At 40.0% G+C, this 16,901-nt stretch overlaps 1 pseudogene; it reads left to right on the forward strand.

The window, feature by feature from the left end:
• The window catches only part of LOC116676891 (disks large-associated protein 4-like), a 42,030-nt pseudogene extending 31,208 nt beyond the window's left edge, over window positions 1-10,822 (forward strand).
• The last annotated feature ends 6,079 nt before the right edge of the window (window positions 10,823-16,901 follow it).

A 16,901-nucleotide genomic window follows, 5' to 3' on the forward strand; every position in this document is an offset into this window, starting at 1 on the left:
CTGTCAAATAATCCAACATTGACCAAGCTTACATAGTGTCTACTGTTTTTTGTATAGTTTTGTCAATTGCAATAAGTTTTTGGTGGCTTTTCATTTGACATTGGTGTCAAACTCCTTCCTGTATATCAGACCAGGCATTTTTCTAACAATCATTAAATCGATGAGAGAATGAGAGTGAATATCTCTCATAAGATCCTGATACAATAGGCAGACGGCAAAGAACTGGCGATAAAAGCCGACTGTGGCATCACCTAAATATTTCCCTTGATTACACCGCAAAGACTACGGGCGACAACCATACCATTCTATCATCTCCTTTTATAGCTGGAAGGCATACATGGTTTGGCATTAGGAAGTGTTGCAGATAAATGTCCTCCTCCAACATCTCAACCATATTCTGTCTTCAGAGTCAGATGGTCTAGAAATTGCTTTACTGATTTGTGTGTGTGGTTACCTGTTTGTCCAATGTCCTGTCTGATTTGATTTTCCACTTTACAGGATGCATCCCTGTACCAAATGACATGGACATGCTCCGAAAACTTGTTAGTCAACTCTTTGAATGATGCTGATGTACAGCCTTTGAGCTGTTTTCAGTACATTTACCTCTGTCCTTTATAAACAATCTTTCCTTATTTCTCTCTTTCTTTCTCATGTATTTTTCCTCTTGTTTCCTCTTCCCCTTCAGTTTCTTCATGCAGAACCACCAGTAAGAAGGCTGCTCCTCCGCCAGTACCGCCCCGTACAACCTCCAAGCCCTACATCTCTGTGACAGTACAGAGCAGCACAGAGTCTGCCCAAGACAACTACCTAGACCAGCAGGATCGGAGGTCAGAGGTCAACAGCCAGTCAAGCCACGCACACAGCAACTCCTCCGACAGCCTTGACAGCACCCGTGCCAACAGTCTGGCACGGGGTATTCCCGACCTCCACACATCATCCCCACTCCCATCGCTATCCCCAGAGAGCCAATCGTGCCCACCACCACTAATGCTTCCACTGAGACAAGTGACTCAGTAGTCCAGCATGAATCACTGAAATCAGGATTAAACAAAGGAAATCTAGTGGCAGAGGAGCCCCTAGTGGCGCCAGTACCCCGGCGGAAACTCTCCTCCATTGGCATACAGGTAGGCAACAGGACTGTTGCACTGTCCAGGGCTGGTACAGTTGAATCAGTGTTGTTACCACATATTGCATGACTTGGTAGAGTTCTCATTTCTGATTATTCATCAACAGCCCGTTGCTAATTATAACAGACCATTGCCATGCACAGAGTTCTGATTATAGACTTTGGCGGACCATTTTAAAATCGAAATGGTTTTAAATCAATATTTGTGCCGGAGCTCATACCGCTGATCTGCAGATCACAATGGGAGGGAGAGAATGGAGCGGTAAAGCGCTAATGGCAACGGTGCAAACAGAATGTTAGTTAGCTCCATGGTTAGCTCACTCACCGGGATGACCCGGCTTCCGCGGAAGAAGAAGTTAACCTACTAATTTTTTCTATTTTTATTGCCACTCTTCATTCTAACCCCAACCGGCCCGTCAGACACCGCCTACCAAGAGCCTGGGTCTGACCGAGGTTTCTGCCTAAAAGGAAGTTTTTCCTCGCCACTGTCGCACTGTTGCTTGCTCTGGAGGAAACTATTAGAACTGTTGGTTCCTTGTAAATTCTGGAGTGTGGTCTATCTGTAAAGTGTCTTGAGATAACTCTTGTTATGAATTGATACTATAAATAAAATTGAATTGAATTAACCGCCCCGATCGGGAAACACAGGTGTTATTAGGCTACTCCTACAGAGGTTACCCAACCTCTGTAGGAGTAGCCGCGTAATAATCAGCATAATGTGGATCGAGCCTTACTTAATGCATACAAACACAGTCAAGATAGAGCCTAGTCAAGACTTCTGAAGTGTAGCTTGTTCTGCCCATTGAGCTTGAATCCAGGAAAAAAAATATTTTTCCTATTAACAGTAATCCTCTGTGGTTTATGGCTATGTCTGAGGGTGCCACCTCAATCCCAAAAATGTGCTTGCAAGCTAAAGGTTTCATTAGGGTAAACATCCCTCTATCATTAGAGCTGGCTGTACACTGTGGTGAGAAGGCCTTTTTGCGTTCCCCCTCAACATTAACTTTCTGTTCTGTATGTGCTTTTATAAAAGACATTTTCTCTCATTTTGCTCCAAATTCATAAGCAATCTGTTTTACTTGTTGTTTGATATGAAGCTCAACTTGCCAAATATTCTAGATTTTGGTGACCCTGTGCATTAACAGAACTCAGTCAGGGTAACAATCATGACACTAAATAAACCATGCACAAAATAATAAAGATTTTCTTTGACTTGTTCAGATGAAAGATTAAAAATCCTGCATAACTCTACTTCAAACTAGCTAGAATTAGAGGTCCATGAAATCATTCATGCCAAGATTTTTGTTTCAGTTATTGTTCATAATTTTTACTTGGTTGGTGATTATGCTTTTTCATTTCACTATTTATTTGTTCTAAGGTCGACTGTATTCAGGAAGTTCCACGAGAGGAGACCCCGCCATTGGCCAAATTTCAGTCAATCGGAGTACAGGTGGAGGACGGGTGGCAGTAAGTCCTCTTCCTGTCCTTGTAACAACGTGAGGAATTTATATTATAGCCACACACATCGCTCTGACTATTCTTTCCCTTTACAGAAGCCATGTACATGTGAAAGCAACATGAATGTTTTTGTCTGAAAACTATCCTTGTGTGTTTTGGTGGTAGGGTTGTAACGGTACGTGTATTCGTCCCGAACCATTTTGGTTCAGGACGTTCAGATTGGCATGCAAATGCGTCATTGGTTCAGTACTCCCTGTGACCCAAACAAGTCAAAAATGTCTATTTATGTTGACTACTCACACACATGGAATAGAAAGTACCAAAAGTTTGGAAGCAAACTAGTTGTTGTGTCAGCTGTAGCATTCTAGTCGACGTCAAGTCAAGACAAGCACAACTGTATGTTGACATTGTTCAGCTTAAGTCGGGTCTGTCTGGGAAACACTTAAAACTTCCGTTTACAACAACATCGCCCAAATGTGTTGAATAGCGGAGAAAGAAAAAACTGACTGGAAGGCAAGTAATGCTACTAATGCTATATATCGCTGCAGATATGCAACCATACTCAGTTATACAGCTTGAGTGCATTTTCTTCAGGTCCTTGTCCCTGCCTTGTATAAAAGAGTGCAAACTGCAGCCCAGTTCAGGAATTATTAGCAGGTCTGAGTCTTATGTTGGAGCATTACTGACACAAGTGTTATTTATTTTTTATTTTGACTATATGCCAGCATTTGAGTGCCTTACCTGTTACATTCATTATGGCCCATGAGCCACTGTACTTCAAATAAATTAAATGAATAAATAATAATTAAATGCATTATTTTTATTTTATTTTTTTCTGCACTTTATTTTCCCCATTGACTGAAAACATACCAAACCGTGACCCCAAAACCAAGGTAAACATCAAACCGTAAATTTTGTTACCGTTACACCCCTAATTGGTGGTGTTGGATTCCTGGCGTGAACTATTGTTGTTTTATCAATGTTGTATACACATTTGTGCTATGTGACAATCCCTAAGCTGCTTACCCACTTCTTTTCCAGTCTTCTGCTGTTCTTGTCCTCCTCTAAGATTGGCTTAAGATTTTAGTCAAGCGCTCATAATATTTCATTATCTGACTGAATCGCAACTTGTAAGCATTTCCTGGGTAATATCAAGAAATGGAAATAATGTTGAGTCAGACCGCATTCATGTTCAGCCTATTCTTACATTTGTCATATGACAACAAGAACCTAGACTCCTACTGATAAGAAATCAGTTGATACCAGTCTGAGTGCACTGTTATCAAAGCCCAGTCTCTTATTGATCCTGTTTATTTATATGTTATTGATATATATATAGACCAGCAGAAAAGCCTTACTGTCGCACCTAAGCATTGTGTGTTTGTTTCAGTAATGAGACATTTTTCTTGAATTATTCAGTTATTATTTAGTTTTCTTTGTATTGTTGTGTACATAACTGTGAACAAAGAAAACAACACTGTTCAAATGGCAAAGGTCCATCTTTAACAGTCCCACCCTTTTGTTTCAGGCTTAGTCGCTCCAGTAGCATGGCCTCAAAACAAGAAACCGACTCAGACACACAAGACATCTCTGTCACCTCCCATATCAATAACGCCAAACACTTTGAGAAGAAAGTCATGGTCAATAGTGCCAGCCAATCCACAAGCTCCCCTCCTGGACAAGAATATTTAGACAACGGAGACACTACTTGTGTCAACTCTTCGCCTCCACCGCCCAGGCAGATCCTCAACCGCTCCACCACACGAAGTAGCTCTTCCTCCTTCTCAGAAAGTCTGGACCCAGCGCTGGACCCCTCGTCCCTTCCACCTCCAGACCCTTGGCTGGAGAGTGGCAATGGGAGTAACAGCAATTGTCCCCAGAGCGGAGGAGCGGGAACACTGTGCCGGAGAGATGGCCACTGGTTCCTAAAGCTGCTGCAGGCCGAGACGGGACGCATGGAAGGCTGGTGCCAGCAGATGGAGCAGGAGACCAAAGACAACCAGCTCTCAGAGGAGGGTAAGGATGCTAGGGTTCCAACCCTAGGTCTTTTTGTTAAATTGCCTTCAAGTTCATCTGGCCAGTGGTAACCATTGCACAATCCAATCCTTTTTGTTCCCTTGCCTAATGCTCATGCAAGGAAGACTTGGTTATGACATAACCAAAAGTATTTTCAATTATAAAGAGATGTTTAGTTTGCTGCTAGAGCTACAGAAACAGTAATGGTGTTCTCTGTTTCTATTTCAATGATAGATCTAATTACACCCTAAAGGTTTACTCTTGGGTTAGCATAAATGTCCATCTTTTAAATTGAGAAAAATTATTTGGCCTGGAAATGGCAGAATAAAGCCAAGTCTACAGTCAAAGCATTGCCACAACATGTGCAAGACTTCTGAAATGATCCATGCATCCTGAGCCTCCTTCCAGAGGTCTGTTGCTGTCTAGTCTATTTCCACAACATTTTTTAGTTTTCTCTCGCAAGACTCAAACAACTTTTGAATGTTCTAGAAACGTTCCACCAAAACCAGTTCCTTCCTCGGTTTATTTTGCAATTGGGTTTTTTTTTTAAATGCCAATAAACTAGAGCACATTTTTCACCCATCCTGGAATGCTGTGTGGACCAGCCAGACCCTTCTCCGCAGCATATGGAAGAAGGTTTGTCAAAGTGAGACTAGTTGCTGTCTGACCTCACCATGTGGTTCAGAGCTCTCTCACAGGGATCTGCCTCAGGCCCTAGATCAATCACTCTATCAGACATACTCAGCATGGAGGAGATGAGGCGGTAATACCTGGGGTTGCCATACACAAGCAGGCCTGTAATCCCCAGAATTACACAAATCTACTCTGGAACTGATTAAACCTCCAGATAAGATTAGTGCTCCAACATCAGCAAGTGAGCACACACACACAAATATACACATTATGTACACGCATACAAACAAACAGTAGGAAGGCTTTGGATGTTCAGTTCATACCAAAAGCCCACCACTCTATGAACAAGGCTCTGTGTGTCTTTGTGAGCCCATATGCTTTTTTTTCTTCTTTTTTTTTTTCGAAATAAATGTGTGTGACTATTTTACAATAAAGTAGTCCATATCAAAATCTAATGCTAGAGCTGGGTCTCACAATTTTGTAAGGGCAGATGTTGGTCGTAGTTCTGACAGACAGCAGAGTACATCTATATAGCTATTTTTTTTTTATATATATATATATATATATATATATATATATATATATATATATATAAAGCTTAGCTTAAATGCCTTTTTAAAGAAGATACTATTGTCCAATACTTCATGACATCCTGTGGAGTTGGTTGGGCAAAGCTAAATGTCTAAACACCTGCGTTTGGTTAGCATCACACCAGAGTTATTGGTTTGATGCGTTACACTTGGTGTAGTTGAGGCTGTTGCTTTACCTTTGATAGAAGCGTAGGTTGTGGTGTACATCATGGCAGAGAAGACTGGGTTTGTGCCACCCATAGCAGGAATAACAGGATACCTCTAAGAGAAACGATTGTCACAAATGAATGTGTGTTGTCAAAATGGATCTGTGTTGCTTTTTGTTCTCTCTTCAGTGCTGGGGAAGGTTCGCAGTGCAGTAGGATGTGCCCAGCTCCTTATGTCCCAGAAGTTCCAACAGTTTCGGGATTGTGTGAACAAAACTTGGTGTGTATATGACCTTTCTGTGACGCTTCTACTCTAGAGGTCTGCACAAACATGAAACTGAGACCCACGTTTATTAAGGTCAAACCACCGCCAATGTTGTATTTTTGTTATTTTTATACAGTATTTTGCATGATATGCTTGCCTCGATACACGTAAAGGCTTTCACACAGATGAGAACTGACTAATCTGGGAACAGCAATGATACACAGCATATTAGGCCTACACAGAATAAGGCATGGTGGCCCACCAGCACAAAATGCAAGAAGCTTATAATAAGCCATTAAGCCATTCCTCTCTGGTGACGTGTTTTACTGGAAATGGTGTTATACACATTGTAGCCAACTACCAGCACAAAACACTATAGCATCTCAAATGAATAAGCCATCTGTGTAAACTTGTTGGTTGATATCAACTTCCCAATAATTGGCCAGATGATCATGACTGGTAAATTAAGAACTTATTTGTCAGCTTGAATGAACTTAACTGTTCAAAAGAAATCCAGAACAGTACATGCAAAACATTTAACGTAACATGCTATAGTTGCAACATCTACAGATACAATTTAGCAATATACAATGTCATAATGGTCTTAAAAAGCTGCCAGATTGGGAAGAGAAACATTTCTAAATAGATCATAATTTAAGGTAGTCAAACCGAGCCCAAAGCTGTACATAACAAAATGGGTTCGGATTAATACAATCCAGACATGTAGCCTGATACTTTTGTCAGGGCCCATTATGTTTTTGTCAGGTAGCAAAAAACACCACAAGACATACAGTATCAATTCAATTCATTTTTATATTGATAGTATCAAATCATAAAAAACGTTATCTCGAGACACTTTACAGATAGAGTAGGTCTAGATCACAATCTATAATTTACAAAGCCCCAACAATTCTAGTAATTACGCATATATCGCAGGAGGATTCGGAAAGCAACGTTAACTGTGTACTCTCAGCCACTGTTAAATGTAAATGTAAATGTAAATGTGCTGTATTTATATAGCGCTTTTCCAGTCTTAACAACTGCTGTCATTAATACAGTCCTATTTACACAATAGAAGTTTCGCTGTAAAGAAATTATTTAGCCTTTAGTTAAAGGTGCTCTAAGCGATGTCACATGTGTTTTAGGCTACAACATTTGTTGTCACATACATTAAACATCTCCTCACTATCCGCGAGCTGCCTGTCTCCAGAACACACTGTAAAAAAACCACTGTCTCTGTAGACAGTGTGCTATGATTAAACATTTTGTAATAATATTTTGGGCAATGCATATTGGGTAGCTCTCCAGTAGATGTGAACAATAGCGTGGAGCCTGCACAAACAAAAGCCCGTCTGCCTGGAGCTTTACGAACTGTGGCTGTGTGCGAAGGAAAAAAAGTCAGAGCAGGATTAACTTGATATTTGTTTGCCAATCTGTTTTTGCACAAACAATAAACATAGAGGCAGCTGTTTGTAAACAAGTGAGGTTTTTAAGTCTGTTGTTAGTCTTAATCTTTATGTGAGACTGGATCCTGATTGATTGTAATTTTTTGTTGTAATGTCCCTTTTGTATTTCTCAGTCTCAACGTGCAGGCTTATTTCACTTGGCCATGTGAAGCATTTATAACTTTTTTTAGGTTCATGTTTTTGAAAAGGACAAAGTTATGTTGTGATTCTTTATTTTGGTCAGGAATTCAGCTAGACAAAAGAATTGAGCTGTAAAATGGCTCCCTCTAGTGATGACTAATGACGGCTACAGAATGTAAGTATTTGCAGTTCAGAGATATTATACAGTAATAAGCTGCCCAGGGGCGCTGTGATGGTCTGGGGATGTGAGGCACCAATCATGAACTGCAACTTCCCTGTTTTGAGTCTGGCCCGGGGAATTTTGTCTCATGTTGTTCCTTGTCTCTCTCTACTCGTTTCCTGCCGTTTCTACTGTCAAAAGGCAAAAAACAGAGACATTACAGCAGAACCACCATCACTCTAATCTCACCTAGTGGGGTGGGCCACCATGCCTTATTCTGACTGTGTCCTCTCTCCTCACCTTTCTTTGATTGTTCTTTCATTTGCATTCCCCTCTTCCTCTTTTGGTCAGAATGTGAATGCCAACCCGCGGGCCACAGCTCAGGACCTGGCAGGTTTCTGGGACCTGCTGCAGCTCTCCATTGAGGACATCAGCCTCAAGTTCGATGAGCTCTACCATCTCAAGTCTAATGACTGGCAGCCAATGCCGTCTGCGGCTGCCCAGTCGCCCCCTGAGCGGAAGGTACTTCCCACCCCTGCTGCCCAGTGCCCTGGCTGGGGTAGGAAAGCCGCCGAAACCGGCCTCTCTCCTCCCACCACCACCACACCACCATTTCTCCCACTCTTTTTTTTACCTTCTTCCCCCTGCGTGGGATGAACTCGAATAGGGCCTCCCTGTTAAATACAAAGGGCGCAGAGGGATCCCCTTAGGCATGCATGAAACAATTCATCTCAAAGAGGGCTGTTGTTGGTGTGTTTTTAAATGTAAAGCCCTGCTTTGAGCATGCCTGTGTTACTTACTGATGTGCTGGTTGCAGTGGAGCATGGCAAATATATATAATGCACTGGCTCATATGACGGAATGTTTTGGCTTGTGTTTGTGTGTCTGTCATTGTTTCACTCTGGTTTGTCTTTATATATTTATGTGTTTCGAGTTTATGTAGCTGTAGCTGAGCTGCTCTTGCTTTACAGTATGTTGTTTTGCAATGCTAATGCATTGACTTTGTGTCTTGTGATCCCTTTTTATTGTGCTTAAAGACTGATCCAATCTGGCCATCAATTCATGTTACCATTTCATGTCTTCAAAAATTGTCATATTAATGGCTGTTTTTTCTTAATGTTTGTTCCTGTTTTTCCAGTTGTCTATTTGTCAGTGTTTTTCTGTTTATCACCCAAAACCACTAAATGCTATTTACCACTTTGGTAACACTTTATAACAACATCATTAATAAATTGAATATTAATAGTTAATTAAACTTAATAGTTATTAGTTATTTTACTGTTAATAAAAAATTTAAGTTAGCGTCATTAATTTAGTATAATGTAAAATTTAGAGAGATAGTTTACTTTGTTAGTTTAATCATTAATTATTGTTTAAACTATCTATTAGCAGCATATGGATGGCTTATTATAAAGTTGCAACCAAAACTTATAATAATTAATGATTAACAACTGGTTTCTAAACCATCAAGTGACATTATTTTGGCCCTCTTAAATCTTTTTTTTTTTTTTTTTTTTTTTTTTGGTGACCGATTTAAAAGATGATTATTTGATTAATTGTGCACTGATAATAGCTATCCAAATGTTTATAAATGTTTTACAAGTCCAAGCTTTACAAGTATTTATTAACCAGTCACAAGGTATTATAATCAGTTGCAACTTTGTAATAGCCATGCAAATCATGTTTATTTCTTAAAGCTTTAAAAAATTTGGTAACCACTAACAAATACTTATTCTATATGATGTAATGATTTGTGCCATAATAACCTTTTAAAATATATATTTTTTTTAAATACTAATAATTAGGAAACATTAATTCATCAGTGATTTCATTGCAAAATATCTATTAACTTAAGTTTATTTAACTATCGGTTTACTATTTATTAGTGATGCTTATTATAAAGTGTTCCCCAAGCGGTAGTGAAAACAATCGGCAGTGTCATGTCTGTCCAAGTCCTGTCTGCCAAACCGGCCTAGACTAATAGAATGTCTTGAAGACAGTATCCATGTTACACTCTTTCACTGTCTTGTATCTGTTTTCTCCTCCTTTCGCACTTTGCTCTCTCCCTCTCTCCTCCTCTGTCTCCATGTTTCATCACTCGAACACTGCAGGACGGGGAGAAGGAGGCCGCTCCAGCGTCAAAGAAGCCCGGTAAGGGACGACCATTGCTGGGCCGTGAGAAGAGTGCAGACTCCTCATCCACCTCTTCATCGGCCTCAGCAGAGAAGCAGAGACACGAGGCACGCAAGCGTCTACTGGCTGCTAAAAAGGCTGCCTCGTTTCGCCAGAACTCGGCCACAGAGAGCGCGGACAGCATCGAAATCTATGTCCCGAGGCCCAGACTCGCCTCTGAGAGAGACACTGAGAGAGAAGGAAATTTGATTGGATCAAAGGACAGAGAGGTGTCACTTAAATACCTGGGGGGGGGGGGGGACTTTTGCAATGCAAATGAGCTACTACTGCTGAATAAATATGGTTAGATGGGGGAGAAGACATCAAATTCCCAGAGATTGGGGTGGGAGTAGACTTGGGCATTTTTCACACACTCATACAGTTGTAGGCTGGTCCTGGTGGCATCAAAACACTTATTTAACAAAACATAAAATGAAAAATTTAACTTTTGTAGACTCAACAGACTATGAAGCAGGAAACTCCTCATTTGAGGCTGCCATTGAAAACCTCAGCTGATAAACTTTATCATTTCTTGTATTACTCCTGATATAAAATTGCTATTGAAAGTATTGTTATTATGACATTATATCCTAAAGTATCTATACAAAGACTGTTTTAAACATTCCTCTTTCTTGGCTATAAGATCTATTAAGTGGACAGAAGGCAAACATTAAAGTGCCCATATTATGAAAACAAACACACTTTTTCTGGGATTTGGTGTGTTATTTTGTGTCTCTGGTGCTTCCACATGCATACAAACTTGGGAAAAAAACTATCCATGCTGTTTTGAGTGAGATACAGGTTTCTGAATGTCTTCTACCGTCAGTCTCCGGGTGAGCTGTTCAAAATCTGCCAAGCTAGCTCCTTCTAAATGGCAACACACTGCTACAACACACACTAGTTTACCATAATCTACAAAAGAACCACTTACATGTCCCTGTTCTGCAGGTTTTTCACTAGTGCGCCCTCGTTTAGAAGCAGTCTCCCAACTAATCCTGCCTTGTACCGACTAAAGTTGAAGAAAGAGTTTCTAGCTGATGTGATCTTACCTAGCTACTGCACATGTGCAACTCCCAACAAAGATAGTAAGAAGGGGGACGTCTCACACTGTAGCTAAAATCAGAATCAGACACCTAAACACACAGGGTGAAAACAGGATCTGCAGCAATGTGCAGTAAAACAAAATATGGTGTTTTTTGAAAATGAAACTATGTAAACCTATTCTGGTACAACCTCAAAATACAATTAGGAACCTAAAAAAAGGGCATAATATGGGCGCTTTAATGTTTTTCTATCTCCCATTGTCGTCCTCTCTTCCCAGATCATTGGCCATCTTGTAGCTTTGCACAACACCGCCTTGTAGCCACAAGCACTGCATTCACAAACTACAAACTCACACCTATGTATGTCTTCCTTGTATTTATTTGTTTACCCATCCTTTGTTTTGTATAACAATCCATTAAGATCTAGTTATTAGGAATATTTTTGGTATGATGAAATGAAAGTCCGATGTGAAGGGGTATTTATATAGTAACTAAAAATGAGGTGTCCTACAAAATGTTTTTGTGTCAAAAGATTTTAAACACTGGTGAGAATCTTTAAAGTTTAGTTTCTTAATTATTTTAATGAGAATGGATCATATTAATGATGACAGCATGAGGATATTTCAGTCAGAATGTCAGTCAGCCACAATGTTACTGAATATAATTTTCTTGGGAAGAAAAACTCAACTCTTTTTAATCTCTTGCTTCTCCCTGTCCCATTGACTTTGCTTTTCATGTTAGTGCTCTAACTGCAGATGTGTGGATATTTCAGTCAGGATTTTTGTTCCATTTGTTTAATGCTTTAAGTCCTTTTATTAACCTCACTTAGCATTCAACTTTTACATCTCGAATGGATCTTGGGCTTTTATTGAAGTAGCCTAGCAGCAAGCTGGATAATATTACGTTATTGTTTGTGGAGACACACATCAAGACATGTCTTGCTGTCATTTTATGCCATGTTTCTGTAATTATTTTTGATTTATTTTTCCTCCCATCACTCAACAAAATCAATCTTAGTTCTTTGAAACCATTATTGTTTTCCCTCATTGAACATCATTCAAAGTAGTACCTGCACTTTTTATTCAAAGAAACAATATTTAATTAAAGCATTACATACGTTAGTCAATGTGTTTTCATCATTTATTAAATGTTACTTGTTTTTGTTTTTTCATGGAAGACTGAATAAACCAAAGATGGATTCACCGTTTCAAATTCATCTGACAAATTGAAAAGTCAGAAGCAGGGAGCTCAACAGTAACCGTGCTTACTGTGAAAATAGAGTGGAGTGTAGCCACAGCACTGCATGTCTCACAGGTTTAACATTTAGCTTCAACAGCAGGACCCCTCCCCTTCTCCTCCTGGGAACTGACATTATGACATGTTTGATTTCTGACCTCTAGAGGGCAACGGTGGTTAATTTTCAATCCAAGATACAGTCCATTGTAGTATGTTGTATGCATGCAATGCAAAGGGAATTCATATAAGACAATGTTCAGTCCTGCCCTGTTTTGTATTAAGAGGATCCATTGCGGGGATTACACATATTTGCTGACTCCTCTTTTGTTTGAAGCCAGTTCCCAAAACAAAGAGGCCTCTTGGTTTATGAGTCATTCACATAGACACACTTTAGGATTTCCCTCTAGAAGTACACATCCAACCACAAAGTTAACCCTGACATGCTTACATCAACCACAGTTGCTTGCCTTGGTCTCTTCCGAATGCTAAGCAAATCTAACTTCCCCTTCCTAATTAGTTATGTAAACTATTACAATATCATTGCTTTGGCTGCCGCAATGCCTCTTTCACACCAACTGTGATCCAAAAAACGCAGCCTGAGTCTTTGAATTGGAAAAGCCTGATGACCACCATTCTCTCTCTATCTTGACAAGAGCTTTCTCTTGATGGCGGGCCTTTGTTTGCCTGTTGTGTTTGCCGGCTGGGGATGACTCACCATAGAAATGGCTCAGGGGTGTCAATAGTCAGTTCCCTGGTGGCTGTCATTGCGCCCCCCCTCTCCTCCTATTTTTAGTGGGGTGGATAGCATCGTTAGCACCTGAAGGCCTTTTGTGTGACTTGAACTCAGTCGTTGGCTTGATTTATTTTTGACTGCCAGGAAAAAGTTGTGTCAGACAAGATGTTTTAAGGTGTCTACCATTTTTCAGACAGATTTTTATTGACACATATGTATTATCTCTCTCATGGATAATGAATATTCAGTCATAAGAAATAACACGCCTCAAGAGGAAGATTCTTGTGAAAAAAGTTTAGCTTGAAGGCAATAAATATTGCAACAATTAGATTTAAATCTTTTTCACATATGCAACCACTACCAGAATATTTGATTTCATTTTAACATTTAAAACAATTTCATAACATTTCATTTCCTCTTTTTCCATTTTACACATTTAGGCCCAAACCCTGCTGTCACCCTTCCTCACACCAAACCACCGAAGGTCTGCTTTGAACACATCAAACACAATGTGGCATCTTAAGTACGCTGAGGGAAGGAGGGCATGAACACAGAGAAAGTTGGGAAAAGAAATACTTTTCCAGCTCGCTTAAACTTGGAAGTTTAAAATGCCAAGAGATGTCAGTGACCTACTTAAAGAGAGCTCATCTCATACATTTAAACAAGGCTTGCCTTCAATACACAGATATTACTGGGGCACACCTAGGTCTATTTCCTGGGAAGGGTTATCCATGATCCAAACAGTTGCACTGTGGGGGGTTTGTTGCTGTAAAACCATTGATTAGAGGGTGATAATGGCCCTCCATAAGAAGGATTTCGCCAAAGTCAAAACTGTCATTCTATCAGCATTTGCTTAAGCAGCGGTCTGTTTTGGTCAAGCTTGTATTCAGCTGCGTTCTTTAGTGTGCCTCCTACCACCACAATAGTGAAGTTGGTAGAATATCTTATCATCCATAAATGCGGAGAAAAAAATGTAATTTTAATCAAGAAATAAGAAAACATTATTTACAATGTGGCTGTGGTCGAAATTGTACTATATGTTCTGTAATACTAATGTACCTTTTGGCTTTTACTTTCTTCCTCTAAAAATGGTTTTCCATCACACATTATATATTATATATTACACATTATAGCTACCCTTTAAGATTGTTTTATGTATTGCATTCCAGTACTGAGGGAAAAAAGATTTGATGAGTTGAGGATATAAGGGAAGAGAGACATTTTAATCCCATGAAGAAAATGGGCCTATACCTCAGCTGAGATAAAGAGAATACTCCTATACAGTATTCCAAATGCCTGCTTTCAATAAAGCCAACTCATTAGCATCTGTGCTTTGTTCCACTGAGTCAGGCATGACACTGGGAAAGGGGTGAGGGGCAGAGTTCTTACCACAAGAGATATGATATATCAAAAAGTGTTTGTAAAAATACTAGAACAAACAAGCACATATTTTAAAGACTAGGAGGTTTTCAGAATTACTCTATAGGCTGTGTGTATGTCAGGGTTTGTGGGGTTTAATATAAAAGGGTTGGATTGTTTGAGACAAAGTTGTGAGTGAGAGGTGTTGTTCATAAAATGAGATTTACCTAGATTCTTGTCCCTCTGGTAACATTTAAAGCATATGTGCAATACTGAGTAAAAGGGTTATTTCATATTATAAATTAAAACTAATATCTTGCATTTCTCCCGCTGCTGTTCTTCTGTAAATAGACCAGACTGAAATCTTCATCTTTTACAATGCTGTAGATCTATTTATACTATTTCAAGGTTGTTCAAATGTATAATAGAGAGATGTAACATTCAATAAAATGCACACAATACTTTCTCAAAAAGTCCATCATGGCTGTATTTGCTTATTGTTTTGAAGATGTTTGCTGACCTTTAGGACAAGATGATTCAGTGTGTGGCTGTCAATTTTATTTCAAAGACTATTTCAGAGATACAACAATGCATAGGCTATTGTTTGTTATTGTTTTCAAAAACCTGCTGGTTTCTAATTATCAGTTCAAATCTGTCAATCCTATGCACATTTTTGCGTTTGCTTTGCCCTCATCTTTTCAGACGGTAACGTAAAGTAACACTGTTTGATGACACTCAAGTTGCTTACTATCTTATTATCTTAATACATCCATGCTTTTTACAGGTAGATTGCAGTTTCGTATGATGCATCATGCGTTAAAATCTGAACTCTCCCGCTCATTTGGCCTGAGAATCTCCAAGACTTTGAGGAATCAAAAAGCTTTCATCACACATTAGCCTCACACGCCTAGAGACAAAACAACTGTAGAATGTGAGTGTACTTTTCACATCAGTTAATTACTTTATTCAGTGTGAGTCGAAATAACTTGGTTATTGTGTTATGTAGCCAATAGTCAATACGTTTACCATCGACGCTTATGATTTATGTAACAAGAACAATTTGCTCAACGTTACGTAAACGCTGGCAACGTAGCTGCCGCACCATACAAAAATAAAGACGACCACAAAGGTTATGAAAGATAACTACGGCTCTGTTTATATATGCCTATGTCGACGTAAAACTGGGGTTTCAACCGCGTCGAGACAACAACATTTTGTTTCAATGACTGCGCTATACTCTGAATGAAATGGTTCTCCCGTCAGTCACGTAGCCTGTCTGTTGTCTAGCGGAGCGCTGTGATTGGCTAATGGCTGCCCAACAGGCGCAATAGAGGTCTATGATTGCTGACAGCTGTTGATAAGGCGGGATCATTTCAGCTGCGACTGTCAAGATTGGCAAAGAGCTGGCGCTGCTGCGTGCAGGTAAAAGGAACAAGCCACACAAAACAGAAACATTTATCTTGGCAGAAAGCGAGGAGTGCGATGGATACGGACTCTGCAGTGAACCTTTTCGTGCGGCAGAACCCCGAAAGCGAGGTATTTAAGTCGATGAGAAAGCGCAACACCTTCAGCTTCTGAAGAAAGTACCGTTGTGTCAACCGTCGTTGGCTCCCGCGGGGCACGCATTGTATAGCAGGCAACTTGGACAGCTGCGTGTTTTTCAGGCAAACCATCAACAAAGAATGAAAGCAGTCAAACGAGGTGAGCGGCACTCGCGTCGTGTTTTTTACCGTGCCATACACGTTTATAACCCACAAAGTGTCTGTCTGTGAGCCAGTGTCTTTGCTGTTGGTTTTGTCTGGTATGCAGGCTTTTTGTTGCGGGCAAATGTAGCGTGTGTTTGTGCTCAAATTTGGAGGGACAGCTAGCCAGCTAGTTATCTCTGGAGGCGCATGGTGTCCATCTGGCGGCGTAACATGCGGGACGCTGTGCTTTCCTGCCTGTCTCCTTTGTGCCCTCCATGATAATTTACCTAGTAGCTCCTCGTTTGTCTTGTTTTGAATGTACATTTAGCATCATTCGAGGGTTTTAGTGTGTATCTTTTAGCAGGCTAACGTAATGACTGTATAATCGAGCTTGTATAAGTTGATGTTTGGCGTGTAACGTTGACTGGCGTTATAACGGTCAGATTCAAATTCTTTCTTTCTGGTGTGAGTGTGTTGTGATGTTAGTTCACTGTTGAGTTTTCAACTTTGCCCCGAGGACTATTTGGCCCAATTTTTAAAGAATATTAAATACTACAGCACCACATTTCCAGGGGCACAGATTTAACTTGTAGGTAGTGGAGCCATTTGGTAAACAAAGCTGGGTCGGTTTGGCTGCCTGTGAGATGTTGCTTATGTGACACAACGTTAGTGCACTAAGCTAATATGTTGAAT

Source organism: Etheostoma spectabile, unplaced genomic scaffold (genome assembly GCF_008692095.1).
Source record: "Etheostoma spectabile isolate EspeVRDwgs_2016 unplaced genomic scaffold, UIUC_Espe_1.0 scaffold00003985, whole genome shotgun sequence".
NCBI classification, from domain to species: Eukaryota; Metazoa; Chordata; class Actinopteri; order Perciformes; family Percidae; genus Etheostoma; species Etheostoma spectabile.